Source organism: Triticum urartu, chromosome 6A (genome assembly GCF_056163025.1).
Source record: "Triticum urartu cultivar PI428250 chromosome 6A, HENAU_Tu73, whole genome shotgun sequence".
In the NCBI taxonomy this organism is placed as follows: domain Eukaryota; kingdom Viridiplantae; phylum Streptophyta; class Magnoliopsida; order Poales; family Poaceae; genus Triticum; species Triticum urartu.
In genome coordinates this window covers 430,638,169-430,665,738 of record NC_141878.1, presented here as the reverse complement: position 1 = coordinate 430,665,738, position 27,570 = coordinate 430,638,169, and positions in this window count along the sequence as shown.

The window sequence follows — 27,570 nt, the reverse complement described above, 5'->3', positions numbered from 1 at the left end:
ATAAGTATATGAGTTCTTTATAACTAATGTTGAGTCCATGGATTATACGCACTCTCACCCTTCCACCATTGCTAGCCTCTCTAGTACCGCGCAACTTCCGCCGATACTATACACACACCATATACCTTCCTAAAAATAGCCACCGTACCTATCTATTATGGCATTTCCATAGCCATTCTGAGATATATTGCCATGAAACTTTACACCGTTCCATTTTATTATGACAGGTTCCATCATTGTCATATTGCTTTGCATGATCATGTAGTTGACATTGTATTTGTGGCAAAGCCACCTTTCATAATTCTTTCATACATGTCACTCTTGAGTCATTGCGCATCCCGGTACACCGCCGGAGGCATTCATATAGATTCATATTTTTGTTCTAAGTATCGAGTTGTAATTTTTGAGTTGTAAGTAAATAAAAGTGTGATGATCGTCATTATTAGAGCATTGTCCCATGTGAGGAAAGGATGATGGAAGCTATGATTCCCTCACAAGTTGGGATGAGCCTCCGCACTTTATGAAAAATAGAAGAGGCCAAAGAAGCCCAAATAAAAAAGAGAGGCCAACGAAGCCCACCAAAAAATGAGAGAAAAGAGAGAAGGGACAATGTTACTATCCTTTTTCCACACTTGTGCTTCAAAGTAGCACCATGATCTTCATGATAGAGAGTTTCCTATATTTTCACTTTCATATACTAGTGGGAAGTTTTCATTATAGAACTTGTCTTGTATATTCCAATGATGGGCTTCCTCAAATTGCCATGGGTCTTCGTGAGCAAGTGAGTTGGATGCACACCCACTTAGTTTCTTCTTGAGCTTTCATACACTTATAGCTCTAGTGCATCCGTTGGATGGCAATCCCTACTCACTCACATTGATATCTATTGATGGGCATCTCCATAGCCCATTGATACGCCTAGTTGATGTGAGACTATCTCCTTTTTGTCTTCTCCACAACCACCATATTCTATTCCACCTATAGTGTTATGTCCATGGCTCACGCTCATGTATTGAGTGAAAGTTGAAAAGGTTTGAGAACATCAAAAGTATGAAACAATTGCTTGGCCTGTCATCGGGGTTGTGCATGATTTGAATATTTTGAGTGATGAAGATGGAGCATATCCAGACTATATGATTTTTTTAGAGAGAGCTTTCTTTGGCCATGTTATTTTGAGAAGACACGATTACTTTATTAGTATGCTTGAAGTATTATTGTTTTTATGTCAATATTAAACTTTTGTTTTGAATCTTATGGATCTGAACATTCATGCCACAATAAAAAAATTACATGGACAAATATGTTAGGTAACATTCCACATCAAAAATTCTGTTTTTATCATTTACCTACTCGAGGACGAGCAGGAATTAAGCTTGGGGATGCTTGATACGTCTCCAACGTATCTACAATTTTTTATTGTTCCATGTTATTATATTATCTGTTTTGGATGTTTTATATGCAATAATATGCTATTTTATATTATTTTGGGACTAACCTATTAATCTAGAGCCCAGTGCCAGTTTCTGTTTTTTCCATGTTTTTGAGCCTCGTAGAAAAGGATACCAAACGGAATAAAACCTTTGCGATGATTTTTCTTGGACCAGAAGACACCTAGGAGACTTGGAGACCAAGTCAAAAGAGCCACGAGGCGGCTACAATGGGGAGGGCGCGCCCAGGGGGTAGGGCGCGCCCCCCTACCTTGTGGGCCCCTCGATGACCTCCTGACCTAGATCTTCCTCCTATATATTCACATATATTCCCAAACCACCAGAGGCATCCACGAAAACACTTTTCCACCACCGCAACCTTCTATTCCCGTGAGATCCCATCTATGGGCCTTTTTCGGCATCCAGCCGAAGGGGGGTTCGATTACGGAGGGCTTCTACATCAACTCTATTGCCCTTCCGATGAAGCATGAGTAGTTTACCTCAGACCTACGGGTCCATAGCTAGTAGCTAGATGGCTTCTTCTCTCTCTTTGATTCTCAATACCATGTTCTCCTTGATGTTCTTGGAGATCTATCCGATGTAATCTTCTTTTGGTGTGTTTGTCGAGATCCGATGAATTGTGGATTTATGATCAGTTTATCTATGAATATTATTTGAATCTTCTCTGAATTCTTATATGCATGATTTGATATCTTTGCAATTCTCTTCGAACTATCGGTTTAGTTTGGCCAACTAGATTGGTTTTTCTTGCAATGGGATAAGTGCTTAGCTTTGGGTTCAATCTTGCGGTGTCCTTTCCCAGTGATAGTAGGCGCAGCAAGCCGTGTATTGTATTGTTGCCATCGAGGATAAAAAGATGGGTTTTACATCTTATTGCGCTTGTTTATTCCTCTGCATCATGTCATCTTACTTAAAGTATTACTCTGTTCTTCATGAACTTAATACTCTAGATGTAGGTAGGAGTCGGTCGATGTGTGGAGTAATAGCAGTAGATGCAGGCAGGAGTCGGTCTACTTGACATGGACGTGATGCCTATATTTCATAATTATTGCTTGGATATCGTCATAACTTTGTGCTTTTCTATCAATTGCTCGACAGTACTTTGTTCACCCACCGTATTATTTTCCATCTTGAGAGAAGCCTCTAGTGAAACTATGGCCCCCGGGTCTATTTTCCATCATATTAGTTTCTGATCTACTATTTTGCAATCTTTTACTTTCAAATCTATAAACCAAAAACCCAAAAATATGTTATCTTCTGTTTATCTATCTCTATCAGATCTCACTTTTGCAAGTGACCGTGAAGGGATTGACAACCCCTTTATCACGTTGGGTGCAAGTTGTTTGATTGTTTGTGTAGGTATAGGTGGCTTGTGTGTTGTCTCCTACTGGAGATACCTTGGTTCCCTACCTGAGGGAAATATGTATCTCTACTTTGCTGCATCACCCTTTTCTCTTCAAGGGAAAAACCAACGCAATCTCAAGAAGTAGCAGTCAGACTCCTCCGGCCCCTGGATGCACATGGCGAGCTATCAAGGTTAGTCGATCCGCTTGTAGGTGCCAGTGAAGTTGCGCACAAAAGTCTACTCGAAGTCGAGCCAAGAGTTGATATTGCGAGCCGGCAGGCTTTTCAGCCACGTTAGGGCTCATCCCTGTAGCATGAGGGGGGAGTAGCGCACGGCTAGGCACCGGTTGCCACCCATGATGCCACAATGGTGGTGTAGTCAGTGAGCCAGTCCTCCGGCTTGGCAGTCCCGTTATATTTGGGGGTGTCGCGAGGGAGCGTGCATCCTTTGGTGAAGGGCTCATCGTGGATGCGCGAGCCGAAACAGCTTGGGCCGACTGCGTCATCCTCCTCCAGCTGGAGGGAGGGGGCCAACTACTCGATGTGGTGATGAACATCGTCGTTGTTGATGTTGCGCGGGCCCAGTAGGCTGGGCGCGACGGCCAGATGGCGGGGGAAGGTCTTGCCGACGTCGAATGTCTGTAGCCGGCCCGTCACCCTGGCTGTCGCCGACTGTGACAGCGCAGTCACGCCGAGTCCGACCGCTCTAGGTCCTCCAGGATTGGGCTTTGCTGGGACGCGGAGAAGACGCCTGCTGGGCGTCCCGGGGGTCAGGGTCCTGGGAGCAGCGAGAGCCGGATGCCACAGGGGCCTCAAGGCGCTTCTGTTGCTCCTTCACAATGGTGAGAAGCTCGCTAACTCATGGACGCCTCCGTGGCATGCATGTTCTTGATGGGGGTGTCATAGACGGGTGGGACCACGCCCAGCACGCGACTGAGGGCTGCACCCCGGGCACGCACCTCGGCAACCCGGCTAGGCTTGGCCACGGCCGGCGTGAAGCTGTAGCAGCATCATGCTCCCGCTGAGCGGACTCTAGTGCGCGCTGCGTAGTAGCAAGTGCCGTGGCCTCGTCCAGCAGGCACACGTGTTCGTCGTCGAGCCGGGCCCTGGCTAGGGTGGCGTTGGCGTCGGTGGCAATGGGGATGCTGAGGTTCTACAGCATCACGCGCAGCGGGTCGGTTTGGTTGGCACAAGGCGCTGCGGTCATGGCGGCAGCGGCCTTGGCCGCGCCGCTAGCTGAAGAAGAGGTAGAGCCGGTGGTCAGCACCTCCACGCGGGTGCAGAGATCCGCCACGACGCTAGAGATTGTGTAGCCGACGTGGACGGGGGAGTCAGTGACGCTGAGCACCCCATTGGGGTACTCGCCGAGGGTGAGCGCGACAAAGACGCGCAACATGCCGAGAGGGTGATGGAAGAGGCGACAAGGCTGACCAGGGCCGCAAGGAGCGTGGGGACCAGGCCATGCATAATGCGCTCGCCAGAGTCAGTGAAGGGCCTTGACCGGAACTTGACTCCGGCCGACACTGCGAGCAGCCCCACAGTGGGCGCTAACTGTCGTGGTGATCTCATGGCAGATGACATGGGATGGCTAAAAGTCGGGGGTTACATGAGGACGCTGGTGGGTTCCAGAGGAAGGGTTGGCACGCGCTGGTGTGTGACACGAGATGTAGCCAGGTTCGGGGCCCTCCGTGGGAGGTAACACCCCCAGTCCTGCTGAATGGATGATATGCACTGGGTCACAGAGTTGCTCCTGGAGCTGTTTGGGTGGAGGAGAAAGAGCGAACTGGTCCTCTACCCTGCCTTGTATATGTGTGTGGATTCTCCTGATCTCAACCCCTCTGTATGCAGGGGCACCAGGGGGTCTTATAGGCCCCCCCGGGGTTACAATGGTAAAGTTACATGGGCGTAGGGCCCTGGTGTCATCCTTTGGGAGCCGGCAGTGGGGGCCGCTAGGCCTACTGGGTCCGTCGGGTGTGGGTCTCACCGGTTCAGCCGGGAGTGGGCCATACCGGGGCCGCCGGGCGTGGGTATGGCCGGCTGGTCGGCACCGTGGCACGCCCTTCCAGGCGTCATGGGGCGGCCAGCGCCGCCCGCCCGCCCTAGATGGGGGCGTGGGATGCACTGTTGCTGTGCCCGTCATGGGGCTGGTGTAAAGGAGGGCACACTATGGCCATGCCTGCTTGTCGTTGGGAGTTGTCTTCTAGTGGCCAGCCAGCATGCGCTAGCCGGCTGGGCGGGTGGCCGCACCCAGCCGGCTTGCGGCCTAGCTTGCCCCGATGTTTTGAAGAGGGATTCGGGTTCCGTTGCCTGCCCAGGGGTCATCCCCCCGACAATATGAATGCCTTTGGCAATGTATCAGGATGTGCAATGATGCTAGAGTAACATTTATGAAAATGATGAATGGTGACTGAGCCACAAATACTATGTCAGCTATATGATAATGCAAAGCAATATGAGAATGAAGATGTATGCATAATAACGTAATAGTGGAAATTGCACAGCAATATATCGCCGAATGGCTATGGAAATGCCTTGATAGGTAGGTATGGTGGCTATTATGAGGAAGATATAAGGAGTCTTATGTGTGATAGAGTGGCTCATATCACGGGGTTTGGATGCACCAGTGAAGTTTGCACCAACTCTCGAGGTGAGAAAGGGAAATGCGCGGTACCGAAGAGGTTAGCAAATTGCGAGAAGGTGAGAGTGCCTATAATTCATAGAATCACATTAGTCATAAAAGAACTCACATACTTATTGTGAAAGCTTATTAGCCCTCGAAGCAAAGTACTACTACGCATGCCCATAGAGGGATAGATTGGTAGGAAAAGACCATCGCTCGTCACCGACCGCCACTAATAAGGAAGATACTCAATAATAAATCATGCTCCAACTTCTTTGCATAACTAGAGACTATACGTGCATGCTTCGGGAATCACATACCTTAACATCAATATTCTTACTAAACCACAATCGTTCACTAGTACCCCCACATATTACCATCTCAATATCGAAAAACTATTGCAAGGAATCAAACTTATCATATTCAGTGATCTACATGAAAGTTTTTATTATATCCCTCTTGAATACCTATCATATTGGACTACAAAAATAAACACTTCCATGATGATACGTGTTTGTCATAGTAGGTCACGTTTTCTGTCATGCATGTACATCCGTGACGATTTTATGATAGAATCAAGATAGTCATACCAGTGTTGTTGTAGAAGTGTTCCATGACAATACTCAAATTATCATCAAAGAAGTGTCCACTTCCATGATGATAAATGTCGCGTCATGGAAATGTTTTCGTTAAGGGTGACCAACACATGGCATCTACCATAACGGGTCACCATGAAGCTATCGGATTTGGTTTTGGATCTGATAACCCTTAACAGCCATGACTAATGGCGATTTTCCACGTGTAAAATTCTCATTGGCCAAAGGAACAACATGCCAGCTCTGCGTTGGGATAGATGTCATCCACCCAATGGATGAGACGCGCCTATGATACGTCGACACATGGCATGGCCCAACACAGGCCATATATAGTTTAGAAAGGCTGACCCATTTGACTTGGTCAAAATCTAGCAGACTGGCCCATGGAAAGCCTGTTAATGGTCTGTTCGCATATAGCCCATTTACGACCCAGTAACTCACGGCCCGTTATGGCCTTTCTGAATTCAGCTCAGCAGCGTCATGTGGGTCATGCAATATAATTCTAGCCCGTTGTAACTTCCGGCCCATGTATGGCCCATGACGTCTTTCAGCCCAAATGAGGCCCTTTGTAACTCTGGGCCCTTTAATGACACGTGGTGAATCTGGACCATAATGAACAGTAAATCACATTACACCCATTAAGGGCCCATTATTCACCTGGGCCATTTCCAGGCCATGCTATCTTTTGGACTTCTAAGGGCCCATATATTTGGGCTCATTTCTAGCCCTCGTTACTTATGGTCCATTACTAGCCTGTTCCGCAAATGGGACAAATTTAGCCCGTGGTTATAGTCGACCCGTTTGTGGCCGTAAGCCATTGGGTCATCTTCATATCGTCATGTATTATGGCCCATTAATGACCCATTATGCCTGTCGATAGAATTAAGCATGTGATACAACCGGCCTGTTAACCTGTTATGGTCGGTCCCATAGACGGACGATTCCGAATTTAGCCCATTTATGGCCCATATTGCGGTCCATTATTGGTCCACGAATAGTACGACCCATGTGTGGCCAATCGATCATACGGCCTATAGAAGGCCCATGGATCCTACAGACCATAGGAAGCCAATGGTTACTACAACAGGTAGTAGGACCATGGTTAGAATGGTCCGTATGTGCCCATGGTTATTGTGGCCTAGTTCTCAAAAATATAAAAGGTTATTGTGGCCACTAGCAGACCGCGGAAAAAGAACTACAGTGACTACAAGCAAACAAATAACAAGGCAATAAGGAAATAAATAAGCAAGCAACTTATGCTAGGCTATTACGGCTATTACACATATTACATCCACTAGGCATCAAAGTTCACCACCAGTGCAAATATAGGGAACACATCAGCATATTACATACACTGGGCATCTAATTGGACACCAGTGCAAATAAACGCGGAAGGAAAACATGTCCATAATAGAAACAACTTCATAACAACTCAAGAAACATTATCCTGGGTATCCACCATGCTTACAATAAGCTTAGCAAGCTCATTAGTTTTCTCTTATTTGGTGCTAAAATCCTCCAATGCTTGCTGTTGCACCAGAAAGTATGCATCCAAATTCTGCAGGGACTTCCTCAGTACTTCGGCTTCTCGTCACAGCACAACTGATTGACGTCTTTCAGCTTGTAGTTCACACTCAAGAAACCAAACTAATTCAGACGGCGAGTTCTAAGAGCTTGTGCTAGCGGTAGTGGCCAGTAACTCGAACACTGTATCAAGAAAGGACTTTGGGGTTGTCTCACTGTCTTCAAGATAGTTTTTCTTATTATTTTATCATCTTTGTTGGAGACCAACAAGGTTGTCTCACTATCTTGAACCTTATCTGCATTACTTCCTTTATCATTACTTAATGGGGTACTCTTATCCAATATTCCGTCGGCACTCTAAAAGAAGAAACAAGTAGACACATAACACGATTAGCATGTAGTATATGAAACTCATTTTGGTGAACCAGTTCAGTAGTAAGGTGGACATGATTAAACTAACAAGTCTTATATTGCGAAGTAGTGGTAATAAAAGCATCAAACAAACATATATCTATGTGCATTGAAAGAATATAAGTGTGGGAAACCACATGGCACAACAAGATTTCAGATGGGTACCATGGCTATACATGTACAACTGACAACACTATTGGCTATGTTTTGATGCTAGTAATGTGCATGAAATGAGGACAACTGTCTACATAATTGAAATTGAAATCAACATAGAGCAATTTAGAATAGTGAACCAGTTAAACAAACATGTTTAAACATACCTGTTGTACCATTCAAGTTTTGATTGGATAATTAAATTTAGAAATTAGTTGGTATGAGTAAATACAGTGATACAAGAGCAAAACAGTATGCACCATAGCTATGGAATCTTACCTAAGAACAATTGTTCTTCAGGTTTAAGCACTTATTCTACAAGAACAAAATACAGTAAGACACAGGCATATAGTACTTCAAAATGAAATATGATCTCGTAGACCCTACCAGATTCTTGGGTCTAGACCAGTACAAAACAAGGTGTTCCTAGTCATCCTCTCGTAAATGTGTCTCCAAAGAAAGTAAGATAATTTGCTGAGTTTCCTTGCCAGTGAAGTATGTTTTCTTCAGGTAACTCCGATACTACCGCAAAGCATACTTGAAGATAGCACAGGTATTAGCACAGGTTACCTGATCCCAAGTTTCCAAATCGGTCCTTCTCTATAGAGAAAAATGGGAACATTTGATGTGTTATAATCAGCAGGGAGGTAGAAACTATGGGACACAATAAAGTAATTGCCATGAATAAAATTACTTAAACATAACTCCTGGAGGAACACCTGCAACTGGCTTTTTCCTTCATCTTCAGTATAATATTTCCATGATGGGAAGATACACACACATAGGATTTAACAACATCAAATGTGATAGACGCTAAACTACAGATGAGTGGTTGTGCTTCGTCCACGGGAATAGGTGTACTAACTGGTGGAGTTGGGGTTCGCCGTGGTAGTCCTGGCGCTTTGGGCACTGGAGCTGCCTTACTAATGGCTCTTGTTTGGGAGCTCTATGGTGGAAACGGTGTTGTGTCAACTAGAACAGGGTTACTATCTGCTAGGATTGGGTTATACTGGGTGAAGCTAGTTCTCTACCCATTGAAATAGGGGTACAATCTGCGAGAGTCTAGGTTATGTGTGGTAGGGTTGGTTCTTCTGCAAGTACAACCGAGGTGCTGTCTTCATCGACAGGTAGCACTATTTTATTTGAAGACCGTGTTTTTACTCTACTAGATACTGCCATCACCCCTCCAATTCAAATGGCTGATAAACAAGAAAAGTAGTTGAATGTACAGAGCTTGTATGAGACACAGATGCAATAGATAGTGAGGAACAAAGAGGGCATGAAATAGTTCACATATATGTTGTTTAACTAAACAGGATAGCATGACATAATTTCACAGATATGATGTCTATCTAAACTGGATATGATGACATGATTCAAAGATATGATGACTAACTAAACAGGATGGCATGAGATAATTAAATGATGTCTTTAGTAAACAAGTTTGCATGACATAATTCGCATACATATTATCTAACTAAACAGGATGGCATGATATAATTCACATATGCGATTTATATACTAAGAAGATGGCATTCACATATATGATGTCTGAACTAAGCACATAGTGTTGAATATTGTGTATATGATGTCTAAACTATGCAATGCAAGACACCATATGCATGATACAAGCAGTATAACCCTGCCAAGTTAGAGCATACACCTCGGAGTGGGGGGGGGACAGGACTGGTCATCTGTCTCTGAATCCTCCTCTGAGGAGCTATCTGGACTCAGCAAGATATCTATTTCGGCAGGTAGCAATGTCTGGTCTGAAGACTTTGTTTTCACTCCAAATTTTTCCATCACCCACTCAAATGACTGATTCACGGGAAGAGTAGTTGAATGTACAAAAATTGTCGACAAATGGAAATGTAATGAAAAAAGGAATGGCAAGATATAATTCAAATATATGATGCCTGGCTAAATAGGATGACATTGCATATTTCACATATATTATGGCTGGCTAAAAAATATGACATTGCATAATTCACATATATGATATAGAAACTAAACAGGTGGCATTACAGAACATGTCTAAACTAATCAAATGATATATATGATATCAAAATTAAGCAATGCAAGGCACCATATGCATGATATGACCAACATCATCATGCCAAGTTAGAGAAATCAGCCCGGGGGTAAATAGGAGCGGTTAGCTCCCTCAGAATCCACCTCTAAGTAGCTATCTTCCTCTAGATTACAATCTGGAGGAGGGGGAGGGTGTGCCATTGCACCCACCATGGAGCGATGTCTGCATGACATTGTATTGCCGCGCAAGACTCTTCTCTTTTTCTCTACATGTTCAACATGACCGTGTAATATAACTAACATGCATACGAAAAAATATAGTGAGATTATGTAAGGAGAGCATGCAAAAATTTAGAGTGATGGTAACAACTAGTGGATAGATCCAAAAATAATGATAGCAGGCTCATGATAGCTTTAATTTAATAAAAAGGTAGATGATGTCTGCTTTACTGTTTCTTTCCCACCCAAGATGAACTACATAGTACATACCCTAGATGAACCAGATAGTAGACAAAGATACTATTCATTGATGCCTCGATATGTGCCCCAAGCATTTTAAAACTCAAGTTTGAACATTAATTTGGACCTGACTTGGAGTCTGCGAGGTGAACATGGTGATAAAATAGCAAGTAATATTAAGCAATGCATAACGTAAGCAAAAACAAAAGAGTGCGACCTCTCTTGCGGACTCGTGTTGTAGGACTGAAAGTATGTCTAGAGGGGAGTGATTAGACTACTTGACAAAATAAAACCTAAAATCTTCCCATTTTAGTTGTAGGCAGATTTTAGCAATTCTAGCAAGTCAAGTATCACCCTACACATGCAATTGTAAGAATGTAGCAGCGAAAAGTAAAACATTGCACATGTAAGTAAAGGAGGGGTTCAAATATTTCAAACGCAATGAAGACACGATGATTTTTGGCATGGTTCCGATAGGTGGTGCTATCGTACGTCCACGTTGATGGAGACTTCAACCCACGGAGGGTAACGGTTGCGCGAGTCCACAGAGGCTTCACACATGAAGAGTCCACAAAGAAGCAACCTTGTCTATTCCACCATGGCTTACGTCCACGAAGCACTAGCCTCACTCGAGTAGATCTTCACGAAGTAGGCGATCTCCTTGCCCTTACAAAATCCTTGGTTCAACTCCACATGATCTTGGAGGCTCCCAAGTGACACTAACCAATCAAGGAGACACCACTCTCCAAAAGGTAATAGATGTTTGTTGGGGAAAACAAACAGGGGTATATACTTTCCCCTAACTCGTGCACGGACAGGACTAGGCCATGCCAGAGTACAAGAAACCAAGACCTTCGAAAGATCAACATGTAGATCAAGAGGACCAAGGTCAAGCCAGAGAAACAAGATAGCACCAGGAGAAAAGCCTCCCTTGCCGGGCAGACGAGCTCGGCGAGGGTGGGGTCGCCCCCGGAAGAGAACATCCAAGACGTCCCGGCAGGGCCTGCCGGGACTCGTGGAGGCAAAAGCCACCTCACCCAACCAGTGCGACACGACCCACGTCATCAATCAGTGCGGTGTCAAGCCACAAAGTGATTAAGTGGCAGCCATTGCCACATGGCAGCCTCTTTCTACAGGAATACCTACAAACGACACCCGTCCTGTGACGTGTCAAGCAAGCAGGCATGAAGCTGGCAAAATAGCCCGGCAAGGCTTTCCGGGCAAGCAACGATGTGATGTTGAGCGGCGCATTTAATGCGCTCTGTCAGCCTGCAGAGTTAGGTACGATAGCACTGTTTGTTGTCTTATCAGTGCATAATGACTGATTTGCCATTGTGGTGACCCCTTAATCTATAAAAGGAGGCCCGTGGAAACTAGAGAAAGGGGTTAGAAGGTTCGAGACCCATACACTCATATGCGCGTAGCCACCATCGCCCATAGGCAACCCTGCCAGGTAAGTGTACTGTGCTCCACCACCATTCTTCCACCATCAATCCACCAAAGCAGGAGTAGGGTTTTACGCCTCACGGCGGCCCAAACCTGGGTAAAATTGCTCGTGTGATTTCTACCATGCCGCCCCACGCTCTTCTGCTCTTTGTGCAATGTGACATCCCCCCTGCCGAACCAGCAAGGGACCCTTGGTCCCATAGGTGGTCGTGGTTTCCCACGACATCTTTGGCGTGCCAGGTAGGGGTATCACTTGCGTGAACCTGAATGCGCGGGCAGCGCACCCTATCCGTGGTAACCAGCTCAAAGCTTTTGGCGTCTATGACACCTACGAAGATACAAAGACCAAATGGAGCCGTCCCCATGCCTGCATTATTTTATCACTACATCCCGCCGTAGCCGCAGCTACGGCAAATATTGGTGCTGACGGTGATGTGCTCCCCTCGGCGGCCCATGCGGCATGCCCGCTGTTCAGGCGCCATTTAGGGAAAGGGGGCAATGCGAGCGGGTGTGAGGTCCCTCTTTTCCGTCCCTTCCCTTCGTCAGTGGTTGAGCCAGCTTGGCCCTGGCATCCTCAATGCCGATGATTACCGCGCAATACTCGGTCCAGTATTTGCCCTGTTTCGGGAAATCCTGAGTGAAGTGCTGGTATGAATCTATTGATTGATGCCTCGGCCAACGTGCTATAGCAAGGCTGTCTGCATGGACATGATCCATGCGACAACCGCCGCCTAGCTGTTTTGAAGGGGGTGGAGGAAAGGAAGGGGGATGGAAGGTCCCGACACCATACCCCACTACCCGCCAGACGCACATGGCGAGTATCGAACTCTGCCGGGAACGAGAGAGCTACCCGTTTGGGTTCCGCTCCTCCGGACGTCACGAGCACACCAGGCACGCGTGGTCTGGCGGAGAGAAAAGGGACTAAAAACAAAAAGCTAAGTCTACATCGCCATTTCTTGTTGATGCATTTAGATTTTTGCGGTTGTTTACCCCTTTGGCTTTATTAAGTGTTCGTACCATGAAAACCTTCATGTGATGGAACCTTGGCCAGTTTCTTTGATTGCACCATCGTCCTGTCCCGAGCCATACTCGAGGGATGAGAGGCTGCGTCGAGAGCTGCCTAGGAAAAACCTGCCGGGACACATCCACGCCAAGATGAGTGTTAAGGGCCAGACCCTTATGACAATCATGGCAATATGATACCGGCAGGCATCCATAACAGACATAGGGATTGATCATGCGAACGCAAGCATATAAAGCTCAAAGGGATAAGCGCGCATTTGGGATTCAATAGAGAATATCAGTTCCACGCAAACACAAGAGATATAGTGCCTAAACACGAAGCATATGTCATGTTTTATTACAGGATAACACATGACCAACAACGGCCCGTTACTTGCTCTGGCGGTCGGGTGAAGCCGTTTCAACATGAAGGACCCTGGCGGCCCGAGAGGCGACTTTCTCCTTAGCAGTTGTGACATTGGCGCCCGCTGGCGGCTTCTTGAATCCGTCATCAAGATCGAGGTCCGGATGGCGGTAGGCGATATTGCTCAAGACCATGAAGAGGGCGTCGTGGGCAAGCTTCTGAGACTCGGTCATGAAACGCTTGACCCTCCCCTCTTCATGCACCTTTAGTTTCTTGATTAACTCATTAAAGAAGACTCCCAGCTTGGCGCTTGGGACCTCGTGCTTGCTGACCGAGAAAGTTAGGACATCCATACCCATCACCATAGCTTGGGCAGCAAGACGCTCGGCGACGTTGATCAGGCTCTTGATCCAGAGGCTGACTTGCTCGGACTGATTCTTCAGTTTAGCTTCCGCATCTTTCCGGAGACGCTTGGCGGTCTCCAAATCCTTGGATAGCAGCTGTTGGCGGGATTCAATGGACTCTGCCACGCTCTCCAAGGAGTCGATCCTGGCCTTCATGTTAGTGATGGTGCCGCTGGCGGTCTCGAGAATCTGGGTCTTGGAGGAGAGTGAGGGATTCCTGGACTGTGGGGTCCTCGGGGAGCCAGCCTATGTGACATGGGCCGGACTGATGGGCCGTGAAGATACAAGATAGAAGGCCTTCTCCTGTGTCCGGATGGGACTCTCCTTTGCGTGGATGGCAAGCTTGGTGTCCAGATGTATAGTTTCCTTCCTCTGTAAACCGACTTTGTACAACCCTAGTGCCCTCCGGTGCCTATACAAACCGGAGGGCGTAGTCCGTAGGGACAATCACAATCATACAGGCTAGACATCTAGGGTTTAGCCATTATGATCTTGAGGTAGATCAAGTCTTGTTACCCCTATACTCATCAAAGTCAATCAAGCAGGAAGTAGGGTATTACCTCCATTAAGAGGTCCCAAACCTGGGTAAACATCGTGTCCCCTACCTCCTATTACCTTCGATCCTTAGCTGCACAGTTCGGGACTCCTTACCCGAGATCTGTCAGTTTTGACACCGACATTGGTGCTTTCATTGAGAGTTCCATTGTGCCATCGCTAGAAGGCTCGATGGCTCCATCGATCATCTACAACAATACCGCTTTGAGGGAGACTTTTCTCCCCGGCCAAATTTTTGTATTCTGCGGCTTCGCACTGCGTGCCAACTCAATTGGCCATCTGGAGAAGATCATAGCTACGCCCCTGGTCATCAGATCAGTTTTGGAAAACTAAACTATGTCGTTGACATCCGAGGAGACTTGATCTTCCAAGGGTTCGGGAAGCCAATTGCCGCTCCGGCCTCAGATCCGGAGCGCACCACCAGGTCCGAAGACGGGAGTTTAAAGCTCGCCGGACTCTCTGCGGCTATAGAGCCTGTCACCGGAGAACCGGAGGGGATTGCATCACCGGCAGGCCTAGGGTCACGCCAGGCTCCTTTTATCCTCATGGAGCCGGACTCTCCTGCGGACACCAACTCCGAACTCTTGAGATCCGCGTCATATGAGCTTGTCCAGGGAACTTCTGTCCCGCCCTGCTCCACAGACTCTCGCTTCCCTTCCCAAACCTCACTCTTAAACGAGGCCCTGTACTTAATGCGATCTCTTGCCATTACAGAAGAATCGCTACCAAACTACGCCCAGCCCACACTAGGGGCTGAGAGCGGGGAATTTTACGTCCCACCGATCACCCACTTCATAGCCACTGTCGAGGACTTAACCGACATGCTCGATTATGCTTCCGAAGACATCGACGACATGGACGACGATGCCGGAGAAGAGCAAAGCCAGAACCTGCAGTTTACCGGACGCTGGATGGCCACTTCCACATATGACATGTACATGGTGGACACACCCAAAGAGGATGATGGCGATGGTGGTAAGGATCCAGTCGCGAAAAAGACAGTAATACCGGCACCGGAGACAACAATAATCCGGATAACGCCGAAGACCAAGAAGCCCCTATCGAACCAACATCCGAGCATGGTGATTGGGAGGATGGGCAAGTGAACCCCGACGATCCTATCGGGAACGAGGTCTCGGAGGATAGCAACTACTTACCGATCTCCGAAGAGGACGCGAGCCTCAGCAACGAAGATTTCATCATGCCAGAGGAACCCCTCGAACAAGAGCGCTTTATGCGCCGACTAATAGCCACTATAAGAAGCCTGAAAAAGAAGCAGCAAAAGCTTCAAGCTGATCAGGATCTGCTCAATGATAGATGGACCAATGTCCTGGCAGCCGAGGAATACGGCCTCGAATGCCCAACTAAGAGTTACCCGAAGCGCAAGCTGCTACCCCAATTTGACGATGAGGCCCCAGAGCCTATATCGCCAACGTGTAACACTGCCGATGGACCTGACCGACCACCACGTGGCCGGGATAGAGCGGCAACTCAAGTCGAACACCAGCCTGCACCACCCCGCCATAAAGGCAGAGAGACAGCGGCTGCAGGATACACTTATGACCTATGACAGGACCTGGATAATAGAGCCGATCAGACCAGATCAATCTATGGATCAAGGGGGCATGCCCCAGCGTGAGAAGATGACCATCAGGCCTGGCGCGCAAGCACACCTTCACCCGGGCCGAAAACCGCATATGGACCCCATCCGAACTGCATCGTGATGTTGCCCGATATAGAGGCGCCGCACACCCACTATGCTTCACCGATGAGGTAATGGAGCACCAGTTCCCAGAAGGGTTTAAACCCATGAACATTGAATCATACGATGGCACAACAGATCTTGCGGTATGGATTGAAAACTTTCTTCTCCACATTCACATGGCTTGTGGTGACGATTTACACGCCATCAAATACCTCCCCCTAAAACTTAAGGGACCAGCTCGGCACTGGTTAAACAGCCTCCCAGAAAACTCTATTGGAAGCTGGGAAGACCTGGAGGATGCCTTCAGAGACAACTTCCAAGGCACTTATATCTGGCCTCCGGACGCCGATGACCTTAGTCACATAGTCCAGTAGCCCGAAGAGTCAGCCAGAAAATTCTGGACCCGGTTCCTAATTAAAAAGAACCAAATTGTTGATTGTCCAGACACCGAGGCTCTAGCAACCTTTAAACACGACATTCACGATGAATGGCTCGCCTGACACCTCGGCCAAGAAAAGCCGAAGTCCATGGCAGCCCTCACATCACTCATGACCCGCTTTTACGCAGGCGGGGATAGCTGGTTAGCCTGTAGCAGCAACAGTACCAGCGACCCTGGCACTTCTGAAGCCAGAAACAGAAACGGCAGGCCCCGACGCAATAAAAACAACGTCGGAGCAACACTGACAATGCCGACGACACGATGGTCAATGCCGGATTTAGTGGCTCCAAACCCAGTCAGCGGAAGAAGCCATTCAAAAGAAACACAGATGGTTCATCTAGCCTGGACCGAATACTCGATCGACCTTGCCAAATTCAGGGCACCCCTGACAAGCCTGCCAACCATACCAACAGAAGTTGTTGGGTCTTTAAACAGCCCGGTAAGTTAAACACCGAGCACACGGGGAAAGGGTCGCCCAACGAGGATGACGACGAGGAGCCTCGCCCACCGAACATAGGGGAACAGAAGAAATTTCCCCCAAGGTCAAAACGGTGAACATGATATACGTTACTCACATCCCCAAGAGGGAGCGCAAGCACGCTTTAAGGGACGTCTATGCGATAGAGCCAATCGCCCCAAAATTCAACCCATGGTCAGCATGCTCGGTCACTTTCAATCGCAGAGACCATCCGACTAGTATCCATCATGGAGGTTCAGCCGCATTGGTCCTCGACCCAATTATCGATGCATTCCACCACACAAGAGTCCTCACGGATGGCGGCAGCAGTCTTAACCAGCTCTATCAGGACACATTCCGCAAAATGGGTATTGACTCGTCAAGAATCAAGCCCACCAAAACTACCTTAAAAGGAGTAATACCTGGGGTAGAGGCATGCTGCACAGGCTCAATCACATTGGAGGTCGTCTTCGGTTCGCCGGACAACTTCCGAAGCGAAGACTTGATCTTCGACATCGTCCCTTTCCACAGCGGCTATCACACATTGCTTGGACGAACTGTGTTTGCCTGCTTCAATGTGGTCCCGCACTATGCCTATCTAAAACTCAAGATGCTAGGACCACGCGGTGTTCTAACTGTCCATGGAAACATGGATCGCTCACTCCGTACTGAGGAACACACCGCAGCCCTCATAGCGGAAGTACAGGTCGGCCTTATCAAGCCAAACTCCAAATCGGCAGTCAAGCCCCCGGACCCTGTCAAACGAGTTCGGACTACCCTGCAGAATGACAGTCCAGCTTGTCAGGAGCTCTATTAGCAATTCAGCCTCTGTCTTAGCCCCAACTGAACAACGGCATATGTACCGCGTGCACATAACTACGCACTAAAGGTACCATGGGCGAAGATGGGGGCATGTGAGGAATAAAATCCACAATACGGCTCGACCGTACCTGGACCCTCATATCGGCCTTTTCTTATCTTTATTTTTTCAGGTTCCCTACAACCCACAACACCTTTTTATGGTGCCAAGATCCCTTTTCACGGCCCCTCATGAAAAAATGTTCATTGATCCTCTCAAAGGATCACACACCGAGGCGAAAAGCAGCGCAGATGTATGGCAGAGTATCTAAAGGATCTTCAAAGATCGCCTCTTCCTCTTTTTAGTACCTGTACACAGCTTTCCCTTGTGCTCGGCATGTAAAAATAGCCTCCATGCTTATAGCATTATCTGTACAAATACATTTTGATGTATCAATCAGACTATAATGGAAACAGCCTTTCGCCCAACCTATTTGGTACTGGCTTATTTCTTAATTTGTATTCCTTCTTCTTCTCTAGTCCAATTGTCATGTACACCTCGGCACCACTTAAATCACCGGAGCTCCATTTAGCCGCGTACACTTCTTCAAAATACAATAAGTCCGAACACTTTTTATAGTACAATTCGGCGTCCTGAATATACCATTATATGCATCGGCTCCGAATCATGTCTTTGGTCAATAGTTGGGTTGCCCGGCTCCTGTGGTTACTACCTTACGTTCCGCTTGTTCGGCTAAGGTAGTAAAGGGAGAACTACTGCTATTGTGTTTCTGGCTCATTCGGATAAACACCTCAGTAGAGAAAGCCAAAAACTGACTTTCATGATGCGGCGAGAGCTGGTTAGCTATTCGACGAATAATTGAAATTTCTTGCGATTTTTTTTCCGTGTTATGCGACGGACCGGTCTTCACCGGGACGGGCGTCTACAACACCCATGTTCGGACCATCGAAGTACTACCAGGGGCTGCGTCTACAATCTTATTGTCAAACTCCTATGGCTAAGTGAGAGTAATAAAGCCGCATGGTCCGATTGCCTGGTTCGCCGCACTAACACCTCCTTCAAGGACCAGGTCGTTGGGTTAAGTGTGTTTTTGCGCTGTTCCGAACACCCCCGTACTATCTATGTGAGGGGCTGAAGCCGACGACTGGCCAACTCTTAGATTCAACAAACGGCCGCAACGGAGGGAAAATATTTTCAGATGAAACAAGAAAATATTATACAAAAGCCTTGTTTTCATAATACAAAGTTCGGGCAGCACAGATACATTCATTCAAAAATGATGTCCTTCGAACACTGGCCCTCTACAATGCGGGATCCTTCAAGGACGTCGTTGAAATACCGCTCCGGCATACGGTGCTCCTTGCCTGTGGGCGGTCCCTCGGTTGCAAGATTGGTGGCATTCATCTTCGCCCACTGCACCTTGACACAGGCGAAGGCCATCCGGGCACCTTCGATACAGACTGGCTGCTTTAGAGCGTCAAGCCGTGGGCAGGCATCGACTAGCCGCTTCACAAGCCCAAAGTAGCTACTGGGTATGGGTTCGGCTGGCCAAAGATGGACTATAATATCCTTCATGGACATTTTGGGACCACCCTATGCAGCTCGGTCAGCTGTTTCAGCTAATCACTAAGGGGCACAGGATGCTCTGGCGCAAGGTACTGCGAGCAGAACAGCTTCTCTTTTGAGCTCCCCTCTTCGGCTCAAAAGAAATCCGTAGCATCAGCAATACTTCTAGGTAGATCCGCAAACGCTCCTGGAGAACTCCAAATGCGTGTCAGAAAGGTGTACTTTCTCCTTGCAAATTTGCTCTGCACATTAAAGGCCTTACCCACCGCGAACTGCTTGGCCTCTTGGATCTCCCGACAAGCGCCTTGGGCTTCAACCCGGGAATCCTTTGCACTTTGGAGCGCCGTAGCAAGTTCGGACTCTCGATCCGACACCTTGCGCTCCAAGGACTCACATTTGCTTATAGCATCCGTGAGCTCTTGTTGGACTTCATCCAACATCGCTTCATGTTTTTGGCGGGCGGCTCGCTCCTCGTCCGCCTCCTTCTTGGCCTCGGCCAGCGCACTCTTGAGGGCCTCAACCTCAGACGCGTCAACTATGAGCGTAATCATAAAGCTCATTTAGATAACAAACCGGAACTCATATCATTTCAGATACGCTTCGGTATCACATACCTTGCTTTTCCTCCAACTTCCGCTTTAGTTCGGAAAATTCAGCGGCATGCGAGGTTGCCGCTAGCATTGAAGCCTATTCATCAAAAGAGACATATATGTTAGCTTCTGTGAAGCATTATTCGATCCTCTGTTCGGCCTTTCTTCGCAAACTCCAAACAAAGTCTCAGGGGCTACTGTCTATACATAGGCATTCCTTTTACAAACAGCCAAAAATATATTACGTCACATACCTCAAAGCCTGTTAAAAGGCTGGTATAGGCTTGGTTCAATCCGTTTTTAGCGGACCGAACCTTTTCAACCACCATACCCATAAGGGTACGGTGTTCCTCCACAATGGAAGAACTCTGAAGAGCTTCCACCAGAGTGTCCGGCACCTCCGGATTGATAGAGGATGCCGGTGGAGAGGGCGCGCCCCCTTCTCTCGAAGGAGGCTGCTCGCCCGATTCCGTAGCCGTATGGATCTCCAGAATAATATTCGGTTGGGGGCCTAATTGAGCATGGCCCCCGTCGCCGGTCTCCATGGGGGTCGATTTCCCCCTCTTTTCAGCAACAGAGGTATTACCCTCCGTCGCCACCTTCACGGCCTCCTGCACCTCCCCATGACCTGGAGAGGTTCTTCGGGACAACACCTCGGTGTTGTCCGTAGCAGTGGATGGAAAGATCTGCGGAGGCGACTCGCTCTCCATCGCGTTCGGCCCTAGCAAGTTCCTAGATGACGATGATCGTTGGGGAGATCACGAGCTGGGCTGCAACGCGCAATTCAATATGTTAGAACAACAAGGCATGAAACCGGATATATGAACGGTGTCTTTGGATACTTACGATCCGGCCAGGGGCTTCGGCCTGGGGTGCCACTCGGGGATGGCATCGACATCTGTTTCGGAATCATCCGAAAGGGAGAGTTTCCCCTTCTTGGACGCCTCCGCCTCTAGATCTGCGGAAGCCACCCTTTTCTTCTTCCCCCCCTTAAGGGAGAGTTGCTCTCTTCCTCCTCTTCATCTTTGTCATGAGAGGAGAGAGTCTCGGTGTCTTTAGACATGATGTTTGAAGTGCCCTTACGGCGGAGGACACCTCTGGCCTCCTTGCTCTTCTTCTTGGCCTTCTTCTCCGGCGCCTGATACGGCGCCGGAACCAGCATCTTCATCAACAAGGGGATGGCTGGGTCTTCGGGCAGCGGAGCCGAACATTGGATCCACCCTGCTTTCTTTGCCAGCCCTGTGGGAGTAATGGAAAGTTCAATATGCTTCTTGGTAGGGAGCCGGTGGACTATATCTGTGGCCAAGTACCTAGTTTCTCGGAGCTCCTTGATGTTCTCCTCTGTAACAGAGGAAGCCATCCACTTGCCCTGCGCTCCAGATCCGGACATGGCTAAGAGTGTTTGGTGGTGGTGGAAAAGATTTGAACTTGGGGCTGGAGCTCGAATGGTAGATGGGCTGAGGAGGAAGAAGCCGTGGGGTAAAAAGACGGATCCTTATCTTCTTATAAAGACAGTGGATACCAAGCGTCCCCTCATAAGCCTTAAATCTCTCCTATTCCCAAGGGGACATGTGAATGGCACGGTTGGATTACCCAAACCCCTATTGATGAGAATCCCGTGATAAGGGGACACGATCCCTGCTTTGACAAGACGTGCTTATGATCATGCCTCGAAACACGAAGTAGGGCTGTAAAACGGTTCAGAATACTAACAAGGCCAGGACATAACGCCTCACCGAAAAAATAGCCTATGGACGTGACTTACTTTGTTTTAAGTATTTTTGCCCTTATAGCTTAAGGTTGTAATTATTAAATAGAGCCGGATACAGCTATCATGTGCGGAGGACTGCTTTAGAGTATTCAGAGAAGGAACCTGCCTTGCAATGCCGAAGACAATCTGCACGCCAGATACATCGTCATTGAATCCCGGTTCATGGGCTACTAAGGGAGTCCTGGACTGTGGGGTCCTCGGGGATCCGGCCTATGTGACATGGTCCGAACTGATGGGCCGTGAAGATATGAGATAGAAGGCCTTCTGCTGTGTCCGGATGGGACTCTCCTTTGCGTGGATGGCAAGCATGGTGTCCGGATGTATAGTTTCCTTCCTCTGTAAACCAACTTTGTACAACCCTAGTCCCCTCCGGTGCCTATATAAACCGGAGGGCATAGTCCGTAGGGACAATCACAATCATACAGGCTAGACATCTAGGGTTTAGCCGTTACGATCTCGAGGTAGATCAACTCTTGTAACCCCTATACTCATCAAAGTCAATCAAGCAGGAAGTAGGGTATTACCTCCATTAAGACATCCCAAACCTGGGTAAACATCATGTCCCCTGCCTCCTGTTACCTTCGATCCTTTGCCGCATAGTTCGGGACCCCCTACCCGAGATCTGCTGGTTTTGGCACCGACAGAGAGCTGCGACTGCATGTCAGCCAAGAGAGCCTCTACCTTTCGTGCTTCTTCTGTGAGAGCCTCCACCTCCTTGGCGCCCCCAGCAAGACCTTCCGTCAATTTTGCCACCTGCTGGTCGAGATCAGTCTTGGCGGCAGATGCGGCAGCCAGGTCGTTGGTGAGTTTCTTCAGTTGAACGGCAGAATCAGCAGCAATGGTGTCCGGGGCAGCTCCGTGCTTGTCCTGCAGTTCCTTCGTGCGCTGACGCACAAGGGCCTCCAGATTGTCATCCTTGGTGTGAAGAGTGGCTTCGAGTTTCTCCTCCTAGAGAGAGATTTCTTGCTCTCTGGCGTCCAGGGATGCCTTGCGGTCCGCCACGCGCGCATCACGGGCCATGACGTCTTCCCTTGTCATAAAGAGCATCTCTTGCTGCCTCATGAGCACCTTGAACTGCTTATCATGACACTCACACAGCTCCAGACATTTGTCCTTCAGCTTCTGGTCCACCATGCTGGCGGACTCGCGTCTGTCGGCGTTCTGGGAACGGGGGTCCCCACACTTGCCTACATGCGGCCTGTGGCGTGGCTCAAGTGGTGGCGCAGTACGGCCCATCTTCATCAGCGCAAGACTCAAGACCTTCGCGAGGGGCCAAGCCTCGCAGGGCGGACAACGCAAGACTTACTCAGGAACGGCCTCGCTAGGCAAGCTCGCGAGGAGGCAGAGAGATCAAGGCGGGGTACCTCACGAGTGCTCGTGATGCAAGCCATGACGAACGAGACCAGGCGGGCGCCAGGCGGGCGCCGGCCTGCGCAGTGTCCTTGATTCCTCTTTGGTGCAAAGGGGGCTAGCACAAGCGTGGAGTATCGAGGCTTCAGCAAAGGTTGCCATTTCAGTGCAACGAGACCAAGACCAGCAGAGCGGCAGGATGGAGGTCACCGTGGAGCCCAAGACGGCGTCATCGCCAGTGCCTTTGGTAGCCGAAGACCAACTTTAGTCAGGATAACCTGTACTAGATGTTCCCCTTCAAAATGGCCATTGTTGGCGCCCTTCCTGGTCAATATTTGGGAAGAGGACCAGGGCCTCCATAAATAGGACTAGCCACCACAGTAGGAAGGGACGATCAGATCGAGTGCTCACTAGACCTAGAGGCGATCAAATTCACCAGAGCAGTTCATCGCACCAGCTCAAGAACACCTCTCGCGAGGCTATTCATTCTTGTACTGTTCATTATCAGCCCCTGAGGCAATCCACCACACCACACACTGGATTTGGGTATTACACCACAACGGTGGCCCGAACCAGTATAAATCTTTGTGTCCCTCGTGTTGTTCATCGTTTAGCTAGATTCTCGCGAGGCGATCGGACATAGATCGGTAGGGGAAAGATTTCCATGCGCACCCTAGAGTTTGAACCTTAAGGGTCTGCCGAAACCCAACATCCGACATTTGGCGCGCTAGGAAGGGGTGCGCCAGAGCTCTCCCTTCCGTCGACCCGTTCTCCATCAGCACCGTGCTCCGCCCTCATGGCGAGCAACGCACGCCTGCTTTGGCTGTCGACGCCAGCGCGGGAACCAGGGGGCTCGGAGCCCTGGCCCCCGCCTTGCGACAGGTGCGGTGGCCGAACAAGTTCAAGCCAGACATGCCGCCGCGCTACGACGGCGCGGCCGATCTGCTGGCCTTCCTGCTAGCGTATGAAGAAGCTGTCCTCAAGGCCGGAGGCGATGACAAGGTCATGGCTAACTGGCTGCCCATGGCCCTCACCGGCGTCCCATGCATCTGGCTGCTCCACCTGCCAGTGGCTTCTGTGGCTTCCTGGGAGGAGCTGCGCAACCTCTTCCTCGCCCATCATGCTGCGCCGGCACCCCCTATCGTCGCAGCCCTCTTGGGTGGATCGCAGGCACCACCTTCAAGCCACCATGTCAAGCCGTTCGTCCGCCAGATCGGCGCCGCCCTCAAGCGCCGTGAAGCCCCCTGGGCTGGGTGGCACCCAAGGCTGATTTGACCTTCAGCTCGGACGATCACCCCTCCAACACCGCCTGTTCGGGCGCACTCCCGATGCTATGCACCCCCACCATCTGGCAGGTGGCCGTCACCAGGACCCTCATCGACGGTGGCGCCGGCCTTAACGTGCTCTTGGTGGAGGCCTTCAGCCTCCTACACGTGCCGCTAGAGCGGCTCCAACCCAGCAGTCCCTTCTTAGGTGTTGGAGGCAGTTCCACCGGCTCCCTGGGGCAGATCCGCCTCCCGGTGACCTTCGGCACCCACGACAACTTCCGCACGGATCTGGTCGACTTCGACATCGCCCCCATCGGCCCCCCATACAATGCATCCTCGGCTACCCAGCCTTGGCCCAATTCATGGCAGCGACTCACCCGTCTTACAACCTCATGAAGATGCCCGGGAGCAGCGGCGTCCTTACCGTGTCCGGAGACACAAGGGATGCGCTGCAGGCGCTCAAGCTCGCTTTCAAGACGGCCGCGGTGGCGCAGCCCGCCAGCGCAGATACCCTCGAGCCCAAGGGGGCTGCGCCGGCAAAGAAGAAGCAGCTATTCAGCCAAGACAAGGCGGAGACCAAGCAAGTATCGGTCGACGAGGATGGATCCTCTGGCGCCACCTTCACCATAGGCGCCAACCTCGATCCTAAGCAGGAGGAGGCCTTGGTGAAATTCCTGCGCGCAAACAAGGAGGTGTTTGCGTGGGAACCTGATCAACTAGCAGGGGTCCCAAGGGATGTGATTGAACACCATCTCAACCTGTGCCCCAACGTGCGCCCCGTGAAGCAGAAGGCAACACTACAAAAAAAGACACATCCGTGACATTTTGGGCCGAACGAATTTTTTTCTGTCATACATATGAAACTTCTATGATGATAATTGTGACAAAACCCGGTATCATCATAGATGTGGTGGGCTCCTACTTCTATGACAAAAAATCATGACAGAAAATGGGCTTTTCGTCCTGGGCGGGCCGGAGACGCAGCTGCATGACATTCTTTGGGCCGTCCATGACGGAAAAAACCATGGTAGAAGCGAGGGGGAGGAAAATTTCGGGGAGTTCCCGGTTACGGTGGGAGGTCGGGGGCCGAGCGATGCGCGTTTCTCTCGTACACGTATGCGTGTGTGTGCGAGGCGTTGGCTCTAACTGAACCCGAGCGAGGCGTTGGGCTCTAACTGAACCCGAGCGATTGCACTGCAGGCTACGCGTTACTGAACCCGAGCGATCGATCGATGGCTGTTAATTGAACCCTATTGAGCGATTCCTTCGCTACTGCTGCTAACTGAAGCTGATCGATTGGATGAACAGTGAGCGTTGCGGGGGGGGGTTTGGATGAACAGTGAGCGGTGGCGTTGCCTCTGGATGAACAGGACCCCGTGGTGTGGTGGAGGGCTGGATGAACATTAGACGGTGGAGGGGTGCCCATGGCGGGGTGGTTGAACAGGACCCCATGGTGTGGAGGGCTGGATGAACAGTAGATGGTGGAGGGGGGCCCGTGGAGGGGTGGTTGAACAGGACCCCGGCCGTGGTGTGGAGGGCTGGATGAACAGTATACGGTGGAGGGGTGGTTGAACAGTAGCCGGTGGAGTAGCGCGCGGTGGAGGCTGGATGAACAGGAGCCCGTGGAGGCTGGAGGAGGTCGACGGTAGCCCGTGGAGGCTGGAGGAGGTCGACGGTGGAGATGAACAGTATCTCGTGGAGTCCCGTTTTGCGGTACGCCACACCCCTCCCGATGAACAGGACCCCCGTTTCGACCGTTGTGCTCCAACACAAGTCTGTTTCGTCCGTTTTGTGGTACGCCACACCCCTCCCGATCAACAGGACCCCCGTTTCGACCGTAGGAGGTCCGTTTCGTCCGTTTTGCGGTACACCACACCCCTCCCGATCAACAGGACCCCCATTTCGACCGTAGGAGGTCAGTTTCCTCCGTTTTGCGGTACGTGAGACCCCTCCCGATGAACAGGATCCCGTTTCGAACGTGGCTGGTCGAACACAAGGCCGTTTCCTCCGTTGTGCGGTACGCCAGACCTCGTTTCCATCGCCTGTTCCGTCCAAGCCCTCCCGATGAACACGACCATGCATTCTGTTCCGACCCAGTCGGTTGGCTCCCACGCGTTCCGTTGCCTCCCGATGAACACGATGCATTCCGTTGCCTCCCCATGAACACAACGCATTCCGTTGCCTCCCCATGAACACGACGACGACGCTGTTTCTCCGCTCCGACCCAGCCATTTTCTTTCTTGCACCCTAGCCGCTATACGTACATGTACATGCTACGTGCGCGCCTCTACATCCACCAGTATGTACGTACACGTTCACGGCCAGAATGACAACACTACGTACGCTTCGACCAGGTGGGTCCCGACTGTCAGGCACTTCCTTGCATGCAAAGATGTAGCTGGTGGGTCCCAGCAGTCAGGGGGGTGAATCGTTTTGTTTTTTTTGCCCGGAGGCACTTCCTTGCGTGCGAAGGTGTAGCTGGTGGGTCCTAGCAGTCAGGGGGGAAACGTTTTTTCGCGAAATACGGTGGCCCGTCCGGTGGGTCCCCGCTGTCAGGTGGAGGAATAATTATTTTGCGCATAATAAGGAGGCACTTCCTTGCTGCGGCCGTGGACCCAGCTGTCAGCGTCTCCACGCACAGTACTCTTCCGATGGAAGTCGGTCGTTGACCACATTGACCACGCCGCGCCGAGAGCACCACGGCGGTGGACGACGGCGAGGCCTAGGAAGGGGACGAGATGGAGGAAAGGAAGACTCGGCAGTTGTTTCCCACGCGGAGGGGAGTACAACTGTACGAGGGTTTACTGGTTCGTCTGCCGTCGCTGGAGAATAACAGCAGGTGTGGGTGAGTAGAGGGATGGCTAGGCCAGCGATGGGAGTACGGTCGGGCGGTGAGGCCTGCACGGCAGCACAGCCGGCCGCGGGGAGGAGGGAGCGGGCAGTCCCGCCGGCGCTTGTTTGAGCGGCTGGAGCAGGAAGAGCAGAGATTGAAGAATCACGACGGCCGTTGGATGGACATCCAACAGTCTGTGCTTGTGCGTCAACCTTTTTTTAGGAAAGCCTCAAATCGGTGGAAAACAGCATATAGCCCATCTGCCATTATTTCTAATAATTTACAGCCCATTTGCTAATTCTTAAGGTTTTTTTGGAGCCCATATTCTTTTTGTTAGCATTACAACCCATATTGTGGCCACGGTTAAAAAATTATACGAAATTTTGCATATTTCGGTGTGGTCTGAACTGTTTT